The sequence below is a fragment of the Mus caroli genome, unplaced genomic scaffold (genome assembly GCF_978045245.1).
Source record: "Mus caroli unplaced genomic scaffold, Mus_caroli_1 scaffold_20, whole genome shotgun sequence".
NCBI lineage: Eukaryota > Metazoa > Chordata > Mammalia > Rodentia > Muridae > Mus > Mus caroli.
Window position 1 is genome coordinate 48721582 of NW_028227275.1, and position 16977 is coordinate 48738558.

At 42.6% G+C, this 16977-nt stretch overlaps 1 non-coding gene across 1 annotated transcript; it reads right to left on the bottom strand.

Moving 5' to 3' along the window:
• Nucleotides 1-2664: 2664 nt before the first annotated feature.
• Nucleotides 2665-2771, bottom strand: LOC115030020 (U6 spliceosomal RNA). The gene has a single exon (XR_003835613.1). It is a non-coding gene; the product is annotated as a U6 spliceosomal RNA (small nuclear RNA).
• Between the last annotated feature and the right edge of the window lie 14206 nt (nt 2772-16977).

Consider the following 16977-nt stretch of genomic DNA (forward strand, 5'->3'; position numbering starts at 1 on the left):
TCTCAGGGCCACATCCCTGAGGATAACTGACTTTACTCTCTCCATCAGTAGCCATTAGCTACCAATAGCTCCTCAGTTCCTCTCCCATCAGGGCTGCATTCTGGCTGGCTTAATCTTGCGCAGGTCATGTGCAAGTGGGCACAGATGCTGTTAGTTCCTCTGTGCAATGGTGCTGGCATGTCTAGAAAATGATGCTTTGCTTGCAGACATCAACTAGCTCTGGTTCTTTAATCTCTCTTCAGCAATGTTCTCTGACCCTTAGGGAAAGGGCTGTGATGTAGTTGCTCCATTTAGAGCTGAGAACTCAACAGTTTCTTATTCTTTACATGTTGACAGTGGTAGGTTTCTATATTAGTTTTACAACTACTGCAAAACAAAGGGTTCTTTGATGATATCTGAGAGATGCACTCTTCTTTTAGTATAATCATAAGAACTTGACCAGGCATGCTGGTGCATGCCTTTGATCCCTGTGCTCTAGAGGCAGAAAGATCTCTGTGAGTTCTAGCCAGCCTGATCTACATAGAGAGCTCCAGTACTTCAAGAGCTACATAGGTACACCCTGTCTCAAACAAACAAAAACAGATAAGAGCTTTGAAGGCCGTTTATTACTATGTCCATTCAATAGTACTAGGTTTCCCCATGATACTGGCTGTAAGCTAGCCAGCTAGGTGTTTTAGAAATCTTTAAAAATATACAAAATACTTTTAAGCAAAATTTTAGAAATGGCACAATTTAAGACCCTCTAAATAAATTCTTTCTGTTTATTCACATTAAGTACTCAAAAAAGCTTAAATTATTCCACTTAAAGTACTAACAAACTATTCCCAGTAGCCTATACATTTATCCAGCAAGCAGAGACAGAGGCAGGTGATTCTCAGTCAGTTCAAGGACACTCTATATTGTGAGTTCCAAGACAGCCAGGCTTCCCAATGAGACCCTATTTCAAACAAAACAAAACAAAGCAAAACAAAACAAAAGAAATAAAACAAAAACAAAAAAGAAACAAAACATGCCACAGACTGGACACAGTAGGTCTCTCAACCCGCTAGAGAAATCAGGGTCCCAGTACTCAGGTGGACAAGGAGTTGGCGAAAATGACAAACAGACACAGATACAAGGGAGTGCTGAATCTGAATGTAATTTCTCAAAGCAAGCATCGGACTTTAATCAGCCTCCGCTGTGCAAACTGAGACTGAATCAAGAGATGGATATTTTCCTTTCCCCTTTCCTTTCCCCTTTCCTTTCCCCTTTCCTTTCCCCTTTCCTTTCCCCTTTCCTTTCCCCTTTCCTTTCCCCTTTCCTTTCCCCTTTCCTTTCCCCTTTCCTTTCCTTTCCTTTCCTTTCCTTTCCTTTCCTTTCCTTTCCTTTCCTTTCCTTTCCTTTCCTTTCCTTTCCTTTCCTTTCCTTTCCTTTCCTTTCCTTTCCTTTCCTTTCCTTTCCTTTCCTATACCTGCTAATATGAGGCAGCTTGTAAAAACAGGATTTAAACCAAAAATTCCCTAACAGCTTGTGGCAACCAAGGAAAGCTTCCAATTCATCCAATCCAAGAATAACTCAGAGAAGAGATACACTCCCTATACCCCAAATGCCCCAAATAGCCCAAAGGTCTACCATGATGAAATCTTTTCTGAAGCCACCATCAGCCCACACTTAGTCAACATCCCATAGCCATCTGCAAAACATGCTTTGCCCACTCTGCCACTTTCTGCACCCAACAAAAACACCACCCACAAAGTGAATTACATATGCTTGAGGATGTGATTTGCGAACTTCTAGTAAAGCTTTATCTACAAATTTTTGGCACAATGTAGGATTGGGGAGTTGTAAATAAGGCAATAGTAAGAATTGAGCTATTCTTTGACCTTTATGAAGATGTACTGTCTCTTTTAACGCTTAAGCCATAACTTTAATGTCACCTAATGTATCAGAATTCACAACTCATAAAGTTTTTCTTATAACTGGAGCTGCATCCTATAATGAGGCCCACAATTCCTGAAAGGGGCTAAGAGGCTGCCCCTTATCTAGTTTTCTGTCTTACTCATTTCACCTGCTTCTTTAGTAAGTGGAGTCCCATCTTCATGGAATTTTGATTTACATTCATTCCTCCAATGCTTCTCTTTACCATAGCATGGACAGAAACCTGGAGGAAGGCCCTTTTTGTTTCCTGAGGGATTTTTACAATCCTTCCACAGGTGTCCCAGTTTTCCACAACCCAAACATGTAGCTTCATTCCCCTGAGAACGCTTTTCATTCTCATAGGAGAATTTGTTTTTAAATTGTGTGCCAGCCCTTTTCTTTTTTTAGCTGTATATTTTTATTAGATATTTTCTTTATATACATTTCAAATGCTATCCCAAAAGTTCCCTATACCCTCCCCCAACCTCGCTACCCTACCCACCCACTCCCACTTCTTGGCCCTGGCATTCTTCTGTACTGGGGCATATAAAGTTTGCAATACCAAGGGGCCTCTCTTCCCAATGATGGCCGACTAGGCCATCTTCTGCTACATATGCAGCTAGAGACACTCTGGGGGTACTGGTTGGTTCATATTGTTCTTCCATCTATAGGGTTGCAGACCCCTTCAGCTCCTTGGGTGCTTTCTCTAGCTTCTCCATTGGTGGCCCTGTGTTCCATCTTATAGATGACTATGAGCATCCACTTCAGAAAAATATGGAACACTTCACAAATTTGTGTGTCATCCTTGTGCAGGGGCCATGCTAATCTTCTCTGTATCGTTCCAATTTTAGTATATATCCTGCCAAAGCGAGCACCTCATAGGAGTTCTTGACATCAGCGCTGAGTTTCTGTCCATTCATTGCTACAGCTAGTCCTTTTCTTGCACTACAGCTGGTGAGGCGTCTAAACATGCTTTAATGTAATCCTGTAGGGAACCTGTCTTATGGATCAGTCTGATCAGCATGGGCTTAAAGACTGACAGAAACAAACATTTCCCTTTTGACTCAGACTGTCCCGTGGTAACACTTACTCGCCTTCCTTAAACTGGTTATCCTTTACCAGCAAGTCTGCAGACCCTTGAAGAGATCCTATCCTTGCCTGAGAAGAAAAGAAGAAAAAGAAGAAGAAGAAGAAGAAGAAGAAGAAGAAGAAGAAGAAGAAGAAGAAGAAGAAGAAGGAGGAGGAGGAGGAGGAGGAGGAGGAGGAGGAGAAGGAGAAGGAGAAGGGGAGAAGGAGAAGGAGAAGGAGAAGGGGAGAAGGAGAAGGAGAAGGAGAAGGAGAAGGAGAAGGAGAAGGAGAAGGAGAAGGAGAAGGAGAAGGAGAAGGAGAAGGAGAAGGAGAAGGAGAAGGAGAAGAAGAAGAAGAAGAAGAAGAAGAAGAAGAAGAAGAAGAAGAAGAAGAAGAAGAAGAAGAAGAAGAAGAAGAAGAAGAAGAAGAAGAAGAAGAAGAAGAAGAAGAAGAGAAAATTTTTTACCTGGCCAAGGTCCCTGTTTGATGTACCACCTGGCACAGACTGGACTCAGTTGGTCCCTCAATCCGCCAGAGAAATCAGGGTCCCAATACTCAGGTGGACAAGAAGTTAGCGAAAATGACAAACAGACACAGACACAAGGGAGTGCTGGATCTGAATGCAATTTTTCAAAGCAAGCATCAGCCTTTAATCAGCCTCCACTGTGCAAACTGAAACTGAATTGAGAGATGGATATTTCCCTTTCCCCTCCCCTCCCCTCATCTCCCCTCTCCTCTCCTCTCTCCTCTCCTCTCCTCTCCCCTCCCCTCCCCTCCTCTCCTCTCCTCTCCTCTCCTCTCCCCTCCCCTCCCCTCCCCTCCCCTCCCTTCCCCTCCCCTCCCCTCCCCTCCTTTCCTTTTCTTTCCTATACTATACCTGCTTATATGAGGCAGCCTGTCAAACGAGGATTTAAACCAATAATTCCCTACCAGTTTCTGGCAACCATACAAACCTTCCAATTCATCCAATCCAAGGATAACTCAGAGAAGAGATACACTCCCTATACCCCAAATGCCCCAAATAGCCCAAAGGTCTACCATGATGAAATCTTTTCTGAAGCCACCATCAGCCCACACTTAGTCAAACATCCCATAGCCATCTGCAAAACATGCTTTGCCCACTCTGCCACTTTCTGCACCCAACAAAAACACCACCCACAAAGTGAATTACATATGCTTGAGGATGTGATTTGTGAACTTCTAGTAAAGCTTTATCTACAAATTTTTGGCACAATGTAGGATTGGGGAGTTATAAATAAGGCAATAGTAAGAATTGAGCTAATCTTTGACCTTTATGAAGATGTACTGTCTCTTTTAACGCTTAAGCCATAACTTTAATGTCACCTAATGTATCAGAATCCACAACTCAAAGTTTTTCTTATAACTGGAGCTGCATCCTATAATGAGGCCCACAGTTCCTGAACGGGGCTAAGAGGCTGCCCCTTATCTAGTTTTCTGTCATACTCATTTCACCTGCTTCTTTAGTAAGTGGAGTCCCATCTTCATGGAACTTTGATTTACATTCATTCCTCCAATGCTTCTCTTTACCATAGCGTGGGCAGAGACCTGGAGGAAAGCTGCTTTTCTTTCCCAAGGGATTTTTTACAATCCTTCCTCAGGTGTCCACATATTCCACAACCCAAACATGTAGCTTCATTCCCCTGAGAATGCTTTTCATTTGCACAGGTGTTCTTAACAGCGCTGAATTTCTGTCCCTTTATTGCTACAGCTAGTCCTTTTCTTGCACTACAGCTGGTGAGGCGTCTAAACATGCTTTAATGTAATCCTGTAGGGAACCTGTCTTACGGATTGGTCTGTGCTTAAAGACTGACAGAAACAACTGTTTCTCTTTTGACTCAGACTGCTCCGTGGTAACACTTATTCACCTTCCTTAAATTGGTTATCCTTTACCAGCAGGTCTGCAGACCCTTGAAGAGATCCTATCCTTGCCTGAGAAGAAAAGAAGAAAAAGAGAAAAAGTCTTACCTGGCCAAGGTCCCAGTTCGATGCACCACCTGGCACAGACTGGACTCAGTTGGTCCCTCAACCCACCAGAGAAATCAGGGTCCCAGTACTCAGGTGGACAAGAAGTCAGTGAAAATGACAAACAGACACGGACACAAAGGAGTGCTGGATCTGAATGTAATTTCTCAAAGTGAGCATCAGACTTATATTACAGAAGAAAATAAAGAAGGTAGGTGACACATCAGCCAAGGTACATTGAGATCATCCAGTGTATAATGACACAAAACATAGAAATGCATACATAAAAGACTGACAGGAACCAGGCAGTGATTATAACTGAGATAAAAAGCAGCCCTATCTAAAGTCATTTATTTTAGGAGCCATGTGAGGATTTTGCACCCTACTTACAATTCTAATCTATTGTATAACCCACCAACAGGGGGGTTCCCACTCTTGCTAACCTTTTCATGAATAATGCAATACTCTAATTCCTCCTTAAACCACAACCCTCCTTCTTCCTAGACCATTGTAAATTCCTGCAAATGGGAGTGACTTTGCTGTTATTCTAAGTTTACTTTGTTGACTAGCCCTGAGATTTCTAGCTCTTATCCAGTAAAATACTGAAAGAAAGCCTGCAAGACCCTCCACACTATTTCAAGGGCAAATATGAAACACATCTGTGTTATGGGACGCCAAAGACTCTTCAGGAGACAAGTTTCCATAAAACTTTTTGCCTCAGGACTGCGGCCAAGCTTTTGGACTTATCACACAGACTTCACTGGAGTTGGAGTGGGTGTGGCAAAACCAAAACCAAAGAAGATCAAACTGCCAAAGTTAATCAAATATTCAACCATAAACATAGTCAAGCATCCATAAAAAAAAAAACCATAAAAATACTGAAATAAAATGTCTTTTTTTGTCCGAAACCACTGTCTCCTGCGTGAGATACATTTCAACCCAGAGCTCTGCCATTAAAGGGTCGAAACCACTGTCTCCTGCATGAGATATGTTTCGACCCGGAGCTCCACCATTAAAACTACCTCATGTTTTTACAACAAAGCGTTCTGTTCTGTTCGTGATTCTTGGGAGCATGCCAAATCAGGAGTTGAGTGGGGGTTTCCCCATTAGGTTCTTTCATTTGGAGGCCCCAGTGAGATCTGTGTGACACCCAGGAACCCCGAAAGACCCCTTGGAGGTACATTTGTTTGTGTGCATCTTACATGTTGTCTGTTGTCTAAGTGTAGCACCGCTGAATTTGTGTCTTGGTTTTTCAGTTCTGAGATTGTGAATTTGTGTCTTGGTTTGTGAATTCGTGCCTTGGTTTAACAGTTCTGAGATCATGGGTTCAAGTCCCACCTCGTGCCATGGTTTTACAGTTCTGTGATTGTGGGTTCAAGTCCCACCTTGAGCCTTGGTTTTACGGTTCTGAGATCGCGGGTTCAAGTCCCACCTCGTGCCTTGGATTTACAGTTCCAAGATTGTGGGTTCAAGTCCCACCTTGTATTCTGTATTCTGGCAGCTGCCACTGTGGGCCATAAGGACCCAGTAGCCATGGGAGGGAGTCGTCCAGAGGCCCCACAAGCTGTGACCCCTGGAAGACGTTCCAAGGGTGAGGGACAGTCAGAAAGGTCTGACTGTCATCTGGCAGAGTGAGGAATGAGTGTGCTTAGATACTGTTTTTTTTTTTCCTTTCTTTCTTCTCTGTTGCTGTCTTGTTTGTGTTTGTGGTTTTCATCATGGGACAGACTGTGTGTGTGGTGCCGACTGTGGACTTGGACTGACGTTAGGACAGAATTTGTCAGTGATAGTTAAGAAAAACAACTCGGTGCTGTTTTCCAGCAGATGGGCCTGCTCCCACCAGTGCGCCTGAGGGCTCCGGGACACAGCCCCAAGGCCGGACTGGGGACTCCCGGCTTTGGCGGCAGTGACTAGGGCTCGGTGTGAAATAGAGCACAAACCTTCCGGTCACCTGCTGTTCACTTCTGGGTTCTGTAGGCACAGCGGTGGCAGAGGTCGGCTGTGCCTCTCACACAAGAGTTGCTGCCTCCACTGCCTTCCCCACCCTCTCCCTGAGTGTCTGGTCCCCCCCTCCTGGGGGACCCGCTGGTTCCTCCCGCTCCCAGGAGCCCATGCCATGAGCCGACCTCCCCCACCCCTGACCCCAGTCCCTGCCTCTGCTGGACCAATGGAAGAGAAGAAAAGGAGGACACTGTGGGAGTGGCTGGCCGCAGGTTCCCTGACTGCTTCTCATCCCCTTTCCCCTGCATCCTGTCTCTTGTTAACAGAAAAAGTGCTTTCACCTTGAGATATCAGTGGCCACGTGCAGCCAGCTGTGAGAGCTGCGCCCCTTTCCCTGCCCCACGTGTTTTCTCTTCTAGGGCAGCCCCACCCTAAGCTGCTAACCAGCGAGGGAGACATCCGCCCACTTAAAACTTCTGTCCCAGGTAAGGAGCACCTACAAGTCTAATCATCAGGCTCTGACAAATGTGTTTAGAGGTCTAAAAATGGTGAGCTTAGACTGTAAGGAAGAGCAAAGCTTCAGCAGACTCAGGAGAGATAGATGCGGAGATGAGAGAGATACCCCGAATGAGAGAGAAGAGAGAGAGGAGAGAGAGAGGAGAGAGAGAGAGAGAGAGAGAGAGAGAGAGAGAGAGAGAGAGAGAGAGAGAGAGAGAGAGAGAGAGAGAGAGAGAGAGGTGAGAGGCAGAAAAAAGAGAAGACAAGAGGGATTGTAGACAAGAGAGAAATTTGACTAGAATCTTGGCCGCAGTGATAGGAGAGAAAGAAAAAGACAAGATCTAGACAGGAAATCTGGGCAACAAAAGACAGAGCCTCGGCTAAAAAGGCTCAGCTGTGTCAGACTGAAGTTACTTATTTGGGATACACCCTTCAAGACGGGAAGTAGTGGCTAAAGAAAGCCAGAAAAAAAGACTGTAACTCAGATCCCCACCCCAACTACACTAAGGCAAGTAAGAGAACTCTTGGGCACCACTGGTTTCTGCAGGCTCTGGATACCTGGGTTGGCAACCTTAGCTGCCCCATTGTATGCCCTAACCAAGGAAGGGGAAGTGTTTGTGTGGACCCCAGATCACCAGAAAGCCTTTGAAGAAATTAAAAAGGCTCAACTGATGACCAGTCTTTGCCTGACCTAACCAAGCCTTTCACTCTTTATGTGGAAGAGAGATCAGAGGTCGCCAAAGGAGTCCTTACTCAGACTTTGGGACTTTGAAAAAGGCCAGTGGCTTACCTATCAAAGAAGTTAGACCCTGTTGCCAGCGGGTGGTTTTGTGCCTGAAAGCTATTGCTGCCATAGCTCTGCTTGTCAAGGATTCTAATAAGCTCACTCTGGGACAGCAAATAACTGTAGTGGCACCCCATACTCTTGAAAGCATTATCTGAAAGCCCCTTGACTGATGGATGACAACCAACGCTCCTGTGACACATTATTAGAACTTTTTGCTGACTGAACGAGTCACCTTTGCTCGACCTGCTGTCCTCAACCTCGCTACCCAATTGCCCAAGACTTCACCTACTCATCACTGGGCTGACGTTCTGGCAGAAGAAACTGGTACTCGAAATGATCTGAAGGAACAAATCAGTCTTGGCCTGAGAGTTCGAGCTGGTACATGGATGGCAGTAGCCTCGAGGTTGAAGGACTGAGACGGCCAATGTGATAGCCAAGAAGATCCTAGAAGATATCTTCCTGAGGTTTGGGATACCCAAGGTAATCAGGTCCAATAATGGACCTGCCTTTGTTGCCCAGGTCAATCAGGGACTGGCCAAGATATTGGGGATTGATTAGAAGTTACATTGTGCATACAAGCTCCAAAGCTCAGAACAGGTAGAAAAGATAAATAGAATTCTAAAAGAGACTGGTGCAGACTTGGTGCTCCTTCCCCATGCCCATAACTGTCTTAAATGATGTGTTTAAACCTACATGTTGTTGTAATAATAATCTGTTTGCTAAGTTAAAAGGCTTGTAGGTGGTGCAGAAAGAAGGCTGGTCACAATTGGCTACAGCGAATGAACCAGTTACCACAAAAGACATCTCACCAGTTCCAGCCAGAGATCTGATCCACGTACATCTGATCCATGTATACCTACATCATGCCCAGACCCTCAAGCCTCATTAGAAGGGTCCCTGCCTAGTTTTATTTACTATTCCTCCTTATTCTGTTGATTTCTATTCTCCACATAGAGATATAGACTTCTCAAATTCTAAGATTAGAATTACTTAGTAGAAGAAGAGGGGAATGAAAGGAAATAAAACTTGAGACCTGTGATTCATGTAATTTATGTCAAATAGCCCAAAGAGTTGTTTGTGAGCTTTGAAACCTGGGGCTGAGAACATAGCAGAACAGGCCAGGACATGCCTGGGCAGGCCCGTCGTTAAGACATTCCTGTGGCTGCTTAGCCATAAAGATAAAGAGAATGACATGCTGAACTGTCCCAGCGCCTCCCTATCTCCCGCCCTTCTGACCTAGGTTAAATGTTAACAGGCTGCTGATGTTTAAACGGACCAATCATGTGAAACCAGGCCAATTCCTCTCTGCTGATGTTTAATGAACCAATCATGTGAAACTGCGCCAATTCCTCCCCCAACCCCAGCCCCTTTTCTATAAAACCCCCTAGCTTCCAAGCCTTGTGGTCAAAACCACTGTCTCCTGCGTAAGATACATTTTGACCCAGAGTTCCGCCATTAATACTACCTCATGGAGCTGGGCGTGATGATGCATGTCTTTAATCCCAGCACTCGGGAGGCAGAGGCAGGTGGATTTCCGAGTTCAGGCCAGCCTGGTCTACAAAGTGAGTTCCAGGACAGCCAGGGCTATACAGAGAAACCCTGTCTCAAAAAACCAAAAAAGAAAAAAAAAAAAAACCAAAAAAACAAAAAAAAACCTACCTCATGTTTTTACATAAAAAAAAAAATGTCTTCTTTAAAAAAGTTTTTAGTTGTTTTTTTTAATTATTATTAATTAGGTATTTTCTTCATTTACATTTCCAATGCTACCCCATAAGTCCCCCAAACCCTCCTTCCCCACTCCCCTCCCTCCCCCACTCCCACTTCTTGGCCCTGTTCCCCTGTACTGAGGCATATAAAGTTTGCAAGACCAATGGGCTTTTCTTTCCACTGATGGCTGACTATGTGCATCTTCTACATATGCAGCCAGAGACATGAGCTCTGGGGGGTATTGGTTAGTTCATATTGTTGTTCCATCTATAGAGTTGCAGATCCCTTTAGCTCCTTGGGTACTTTCTCCAGCTCCTCCATTGGGGGCCCTGTGATCCATCCAATAGCTGACTGTGAGCCTCCACTTATATGTTTGCTAGGCCCCAGCATAGCCTCACAAGAGACAGCTATATCAGGGTCCTTTTAGCAACATCTTGCTAGAGTGTGCAATGGTGTCAGCGTTTGGGGGCTGATTATGGAATGGATCCCCGGATATGGGTATGGATCTATAGAGATATATAGATCTATAGATGGTCCATTCTTGAAATAAAATGTCTTAATAAATATAAAGGCATTCTTTGTTCATGAATTGGAAAATGGAACACTACTAAAGACAATGCATTCCATTGTGATTGTGAACCAGCCACCAAAATGCCAGTGCCCAACCTACTGAAACAAACAACAAAAAGGTATAGAAATGTATATTGAATTGCAATGGGAACTTACTAGCCCAAATAATTTTGAAATGAAAGTAAAATAGTCTAGTCCATACTTTCTAGTCTTATAAACTATTATGAAGCTTAAATATTCATGAAAGTATAAATCTAGACTAAGAACTGAGAAATAGACAATTGATCAGAACAATCTAAAAATAAGAATCCATGCACAGTGGGCTACTTAATTTCTTATCTTTAAAATTTAATTTGCATATTATACAAAGACCAAAAATAAAAATAGAAAGAAGAAATCTAACTAAGGAGAGACTTGTGGCTGAAGGCAAAGTCTTGTTGGTGAACTACTTGCAGTAAAAACGTGAGAGTCTAAGTTTCTAGCATCACCATAAACAAAACACCAGGCTATGGTGCTCCATGTTCATTATCTCAGCACAGAGGAGTTAGAATCCAGTGCATCCCTGTAGCTCACTGGCCAGTCATCTGAGCCTCACGAACAAGTTCTAGACCAGTGAGTAACCTCACCTCAAAACCAATGTGAATAGTGGAGTGAGAGACAACATTCAAGGTTGAACTCTGATCCCTGGCCATGCAGGCTTGTACAACAGTGCACACATGTTTATAGGCAAATATGCAAATATGCAAATATGCATACAAAATAGTCAAGTGAAGTAAAAAGCATAAATGTCATATACCAATAAGTGTGACATTTAAATGTTTCCATTCTAATGATTGACACAATCCTACACTTTGAAATAATGTGTGACATAATTAACAAAAATTACTATTTCATTGTACAATTTAAGGAGTTTCTTTTAACTTGTCTACTCTTATTTATTTTATCTTATTATTTAAGATTATAATACATAGCATCTCCTCCTTCCATTTCCTCCTTCTAAATCCTCCCATATACCCCTCCTTGCTCTCTTTCAAATTCATGACCTCTCTTTTCATTAATTGTTGTTATATGTATGTATGTATGTATGTATGTATGTATGTATGTATGTATGTATATAAACACATATTCTTAAATATAACACAATCAGTCTATATAATGTAACTTGTACTTATGTTTTCAGGGCTGGACATTTGGTGTGGGGTAACCAACAAATATGCTCTTCCCTGGACATGGATATTTCTCCCACTCTCAGCATTCCTTAGTTGTCTGTAGTTCTTTGTGCAGAATTAGGCTTTGTGGTCTGCACTTTGGCATGTTTATTAGTATTGTCTTCGTTCAGCTAGTGCTTAGACAGTCATGTAGGTGAGACTTTATGGATGAAGATTCTGGTATTAGTAGAAGACACAAACTCATAGTAAATTCCTTGGTTCTCTGAATCTTACAGTCTTTCTACCCATAGAGTGCAATGCTCTCTGAGACTATAGGTTTGAGAGTTGTTTTCTAGCTGGATCCACTGGAACTGAGATTCAAAACTCTGTATTTTGATTGGTTGTGATTTTCTGTAGTGTTATCATTTTTGTAGTGCAACAAAAGTAGGGAAAGGGAACTTATAGAGCCCACTTCCAGCAGGAAGACAGGGCATCAAGTGAGGGAGGGGGTTGCCATCCCACAGTCAAAAATCTGACCCATAATTGTTCCTCTCTAAAAGAACTTCAATGATGGAAATGGAGAGGAACCTGAGAGGAAAAGAAGTTCCAGTGATAGGCCCAAAGTGGGATCCAGCTCAAAGGGAGGCCCAAAAGCCTGATACTATTACTGAAGGTTCTGTAGTGCTCACTAAAAGGGACCTAGCATGACCGCACTCCAGAAGACCCAACCAGAAGCTGAAAGATTCAGATGCAGATATTTGCACCCAACAAATGGACAGAAGCTGCTGACCCCTGTGGTTGAATTTGGAAAAAGCTGGAAGACACTGAGGAGGAGGAAGACCCCATAGTAGAGCCATCTGTCTCAGTTAATGTGGACCCCCTCCCACAGATATCTCAAACACTGGACCACCAACCAGGCAGGACACACCAGCTGATATGAGGCCCCAACACATATACAGCAGAAGACTGCCAGGTCTAGGTTCAGTCAGAGATGATGCACCTGACCCTCAAGAGACTGGAGGCCCAGGTAGTTTAGAGTTCTTGTGGGGTAGGGAGTGTGGCGTTGGGGACATCCTTGTGGAGATAGGGAGTTGGGGAGGAGGTACATGGAACAGTTGGAGGGTGGACAGGGGGCAGGGAATAAAATCTGGAGTGTAAATAAATAACAACAACAAAAACAGTCAATAACAGTGGGGACAATATGTCTCCACTGTAGCACAGCAACTCCACTACAGTAAGTAGGCCCTGGGAAATACAATAAGCACAAAGCCCTGAAGTAGAAGACAAGGACTTCGAAATAGCTATTAAGAATACACTCAAGGTTATATTACTACCTGAGGTCTCAGCTATACCCCTAGGCATATACCCAGAAGATGCTTCAACATGTAAAAGTACATGTGCTCCACTATATTCATAGCAGTCATATTTATAATAGCCAGAAGATGGAAGCAACCCAGATGTCCCTCAACAGAGGAATGGATACAGAAGATGTGGTACATTTACACAATGGGGTAATACTCAGCTATTAAAAACAATGAGTTTATGAAATTCTTACACAAATGGATGGATCTGGAGGATATCATTTTGAATGAGGTAACCCAATCACAAAAGAATACACATAGTATGCATTCACTGATAAATGGATATTAGCCCAAAAGTTTAGAACACCCAGGGTTCAATTCACAGACCATATGAAGCCTAAGTAGAAGGAAGACCAAAATGTGGATGCTTCAGTACTTTTTAGAAGGGTAAACAAAATACTCACAAGAGGAAATGTGGAGACAAAGTGTGGAGCAGAGACTGAAGGAAAGGCCATCCAGAGACTGCCCCACTTGGGAATCCATCCCATATACCATTACCAAACACAGACACTATTGTGGATGCCAACAAGTGCTTGCTGAGAGGGACCTGATATAGTGGTCCCCCAAGTGGGTCAGTGCCTGACAAATACAGAAGTGGATGCTCACTGGACTGAGCACAGGGTCCCTAATGGAGGAGCTAGAGAAAGGACCCAAAGAGTTGAAGGAGTTTGCAGCCCCATAGCAGGAACAACAATATGAACCAACCAGTACACCCAGAGCTCCCAGGGACTAAACCACCCACCAAAGAGTACACATGGAGCAACCCATGGTTCCAGTCACATATGTAGCAGAGGATGGTCTTGTGGGACATCAGCGAGAGGAGTGGCCCTTGGTCTTGTGAAGGCTTGGTGCCAGGACAGGAAGTGGGAATAAGTGGGTTAGTTTGCAGGTAGAAGCGGGATGGGATAGGGGGATTTCAGAGGGTGTAGTGGCTATTCCTGGTTGTCAACTTGACTATATTTGGAATGAACTACAATCCAGAATTGGAAGGCTCACCAGTGACCTTTATCTGGAGGCTTGGAGATAGAAGTTTCTGATCTGGATCTTGGTATGGAGAACTTGAGGCATAGTGGCTATAGATTCCAGAAGATTAAATCTCTGAGTTCAAGGTCATCTGGGATTAAAGGTGTGGTGGAACACACCTTTAATCTGAGCTACACTTTTCATCTGGGATTAAAAGGTGTGGTGGAACACACCTTTAATGTGGACTACACCTTCTGCTGGAGACAATATAAGGACATTGGAAGAAGGGAGTCTTGCTCTTGCTCCCTCGCCTGCTTGCCGTGTAGGACTGAGTAACTGCTAGATCCTTGGACTTCCATTCACAGCTACTACTGAACCATGGTTGGGAATTGGACTGCAGACTGTAAGTCATCAATAAATTCCTTTACTATATAGAGACTATCCATAAGTTCTGTGACTCTAGAGAACCCTAACTAATACAGAGGGGAAACAAAGAAAGGGGATAACATTTGAAATGTAAACAAAGGAAATATCTAATCATAAAAAAGAATACACTCAATGACTTTAAAGAGGATATGAATAAATTCATTTATGAAATCATGAACAGTGGAATGAAATAAAGAAAACTACTCAAGACATGAAAGACAAAATAGGATTAACAAAGAAAACTGAGAGAAAACTGAAAATTAAAAAAAACAAACAAACATGTTAAGGCAATCCACACCAACAGAATACAAGACATGGAAGAGAGAATCTCAGGCACTGAAAACAAGGTAAAGGAAAATGTTAAATCTAAAAAATGCCAGGTACAAAACATCTAGGAAACCTGGAACATTGAATAAAGCAGAACTACAAATAAAGGAATAGAGAAAGGAGAAGAAACCCAGGTGAAAGGCACAGAAAATATTTTCAATAAAATTATAGAAGAAAAATTTCCTAACCTAAAGAAGAAGGTGCCTATTAAAATAAAAAATAAAATAAAAAAACAAAAAACAGAGAACACCAAATCAACTGGAGCAGAAGAGAAATTTCCCATAGCCCATAATAACCAAATCAACAAACATACAAAACAAAGAAAGAGTATTAAAAGAAATGGAAAAAGACCAAGTAACATAAAGGTATGCCTATTAGCAAAACACCAATGATTTAAAAAAATAATTCAAATTAAGTTTCTATGTGATGATCATGATTATTCACTCTCTCAAAAAGGCATGAGAAGTCCACGTATTATCATCTGATAACACATAAACCATAATGTGCCACACCTAAACAGTATGGTGCTGCTCAGCTACAAAACATGTGTGACATGCCTATGCGTGCTTCACTGCCCGGGAACCTCAAAATGTTGTTATGTTTGATCTTAGCCAAAAGACAAGGGCATGGTTTAATATACAATTTAAGTCAAAATAGCCAGAATAAAAGGTGACAGGTTTTACTATTATTTCATACATAGAATGGGTAAACATACAGAGACAAGGAGATTAGTGATTCCCAGGTACTAAAAAAAAAAAAAAAAAAAAAAAAAAAAAAAAAAAAAAAAAGGAGGTTTCGGAAGTGTTGCTAATTAGCTGCTACAATTCTCCTGTGAGGCTAACTGAATGTGCCTTAAACCATGTAGATATGATAGCTGGACACTACAGCGGATGTTCTAAGTGTCAGTTATTTTGAAATCTTTCTGTGAATTTCTTATCAATTTAAAAGGAGAGGCAGAGGGAGATTAATACTGGGAAGGATGGATGATACACAGGGAGAGTGACTATTTTATAAGCTGTTCAAGCAAGGACAAAGAGGAAAGCTAAATGGAGGTAGGAAGTATGGCACAAAGAGAGACAGGAAGTACAAAGACCCTGAGGCAGGATCTTGCTTGGAATTATAAAGATATATCAAGGAAATTAGTGTGGATGAAGTGAAGGATGGGATGATAAAGTAGCTACAGTGAAAGAAAATCAGAGGAAAATCCCTTAGGATGCCAAAGAACTTGCAGAGAAATCAATAGTATCATTGTTATGCTTTAAGAGTCTCTTCCTGGCTGCCTAGAAGCCAGTATTCTGCTAATAGCCTTCAGATGAAGATGTAGAACTCTCTGCTCCTCCTGCACCATGCCTGCCTGGATGCTGCCATGTTCCCACCTTGATGATAATGGACTGAACCTCTGAACTTGTAAGCCAGTCCCATTTAAATGCTGTCCTTATAAGAGTTGCCTTGGTCATAGTGTCTGTTTATAGCAGTAAAGCCCTAAGACAATGTTGTAACCATAATCCTGGAGACAGCTTTTCCCTCCTGGACACTTAGAAAGCCTGTTCATGAAGTTCAGACCATAAGAATGACTCCCCAACTCATTAATTTTGTATTTAAGTAAGTCACAGGGGTAGGGAGTGACTCATTCAAGGTCACCTGCCTATGTGAGTGTGTGTGTTAGTATGTGTATGAGTGTGTTCATGAGTGTGTGTGTAACTATGTGTGTGTATATGCATGTGTGTGAGTGTGTGTGTGCATGCATTGTGTGTGCACACCCACTCTCTTTTGCTTTCCACTATATTTCTTTTTTTGAAAAGAACTATTTATTTATTATATGTATGCATGGATTTATTTATTTTTATGTACACTGTCACTGTCTTCAGACACACCAGGAGAGGCCATCAGATCCCATTACAGATGGTTGTGAGCCACAGTGCGGTTGCTGGGAATTGAACTCAGGACCTCTGGAAGAGAAGCCAATGCTCTTACCCACTGAGCCATCTCTCCAGCCCCCTCCACTTTATTTCTTGAGACATGGTCTCTCAATAAACCAGAATGTAACTGATTTGGTTACAGATGGCTGACAGTGAGTTTATTTCTCCTCATTCTTCCCCCAATGCTATGGTTTCTGATATACATAGCCATGCCCAGCTTTTACTGACTTGCTGGGGATTTGATTCTAGGTCCTCTTACTTTCAAAGCCACATACTCGCAGAGCCATATACCCCAGCCTAAATAAGAGCTTTAAGTCTCATAGCTTGCATTTCTATGTTATGTGCTAGGTGAATCATGTGTAGTTAGTCATTTAATCCTCTAA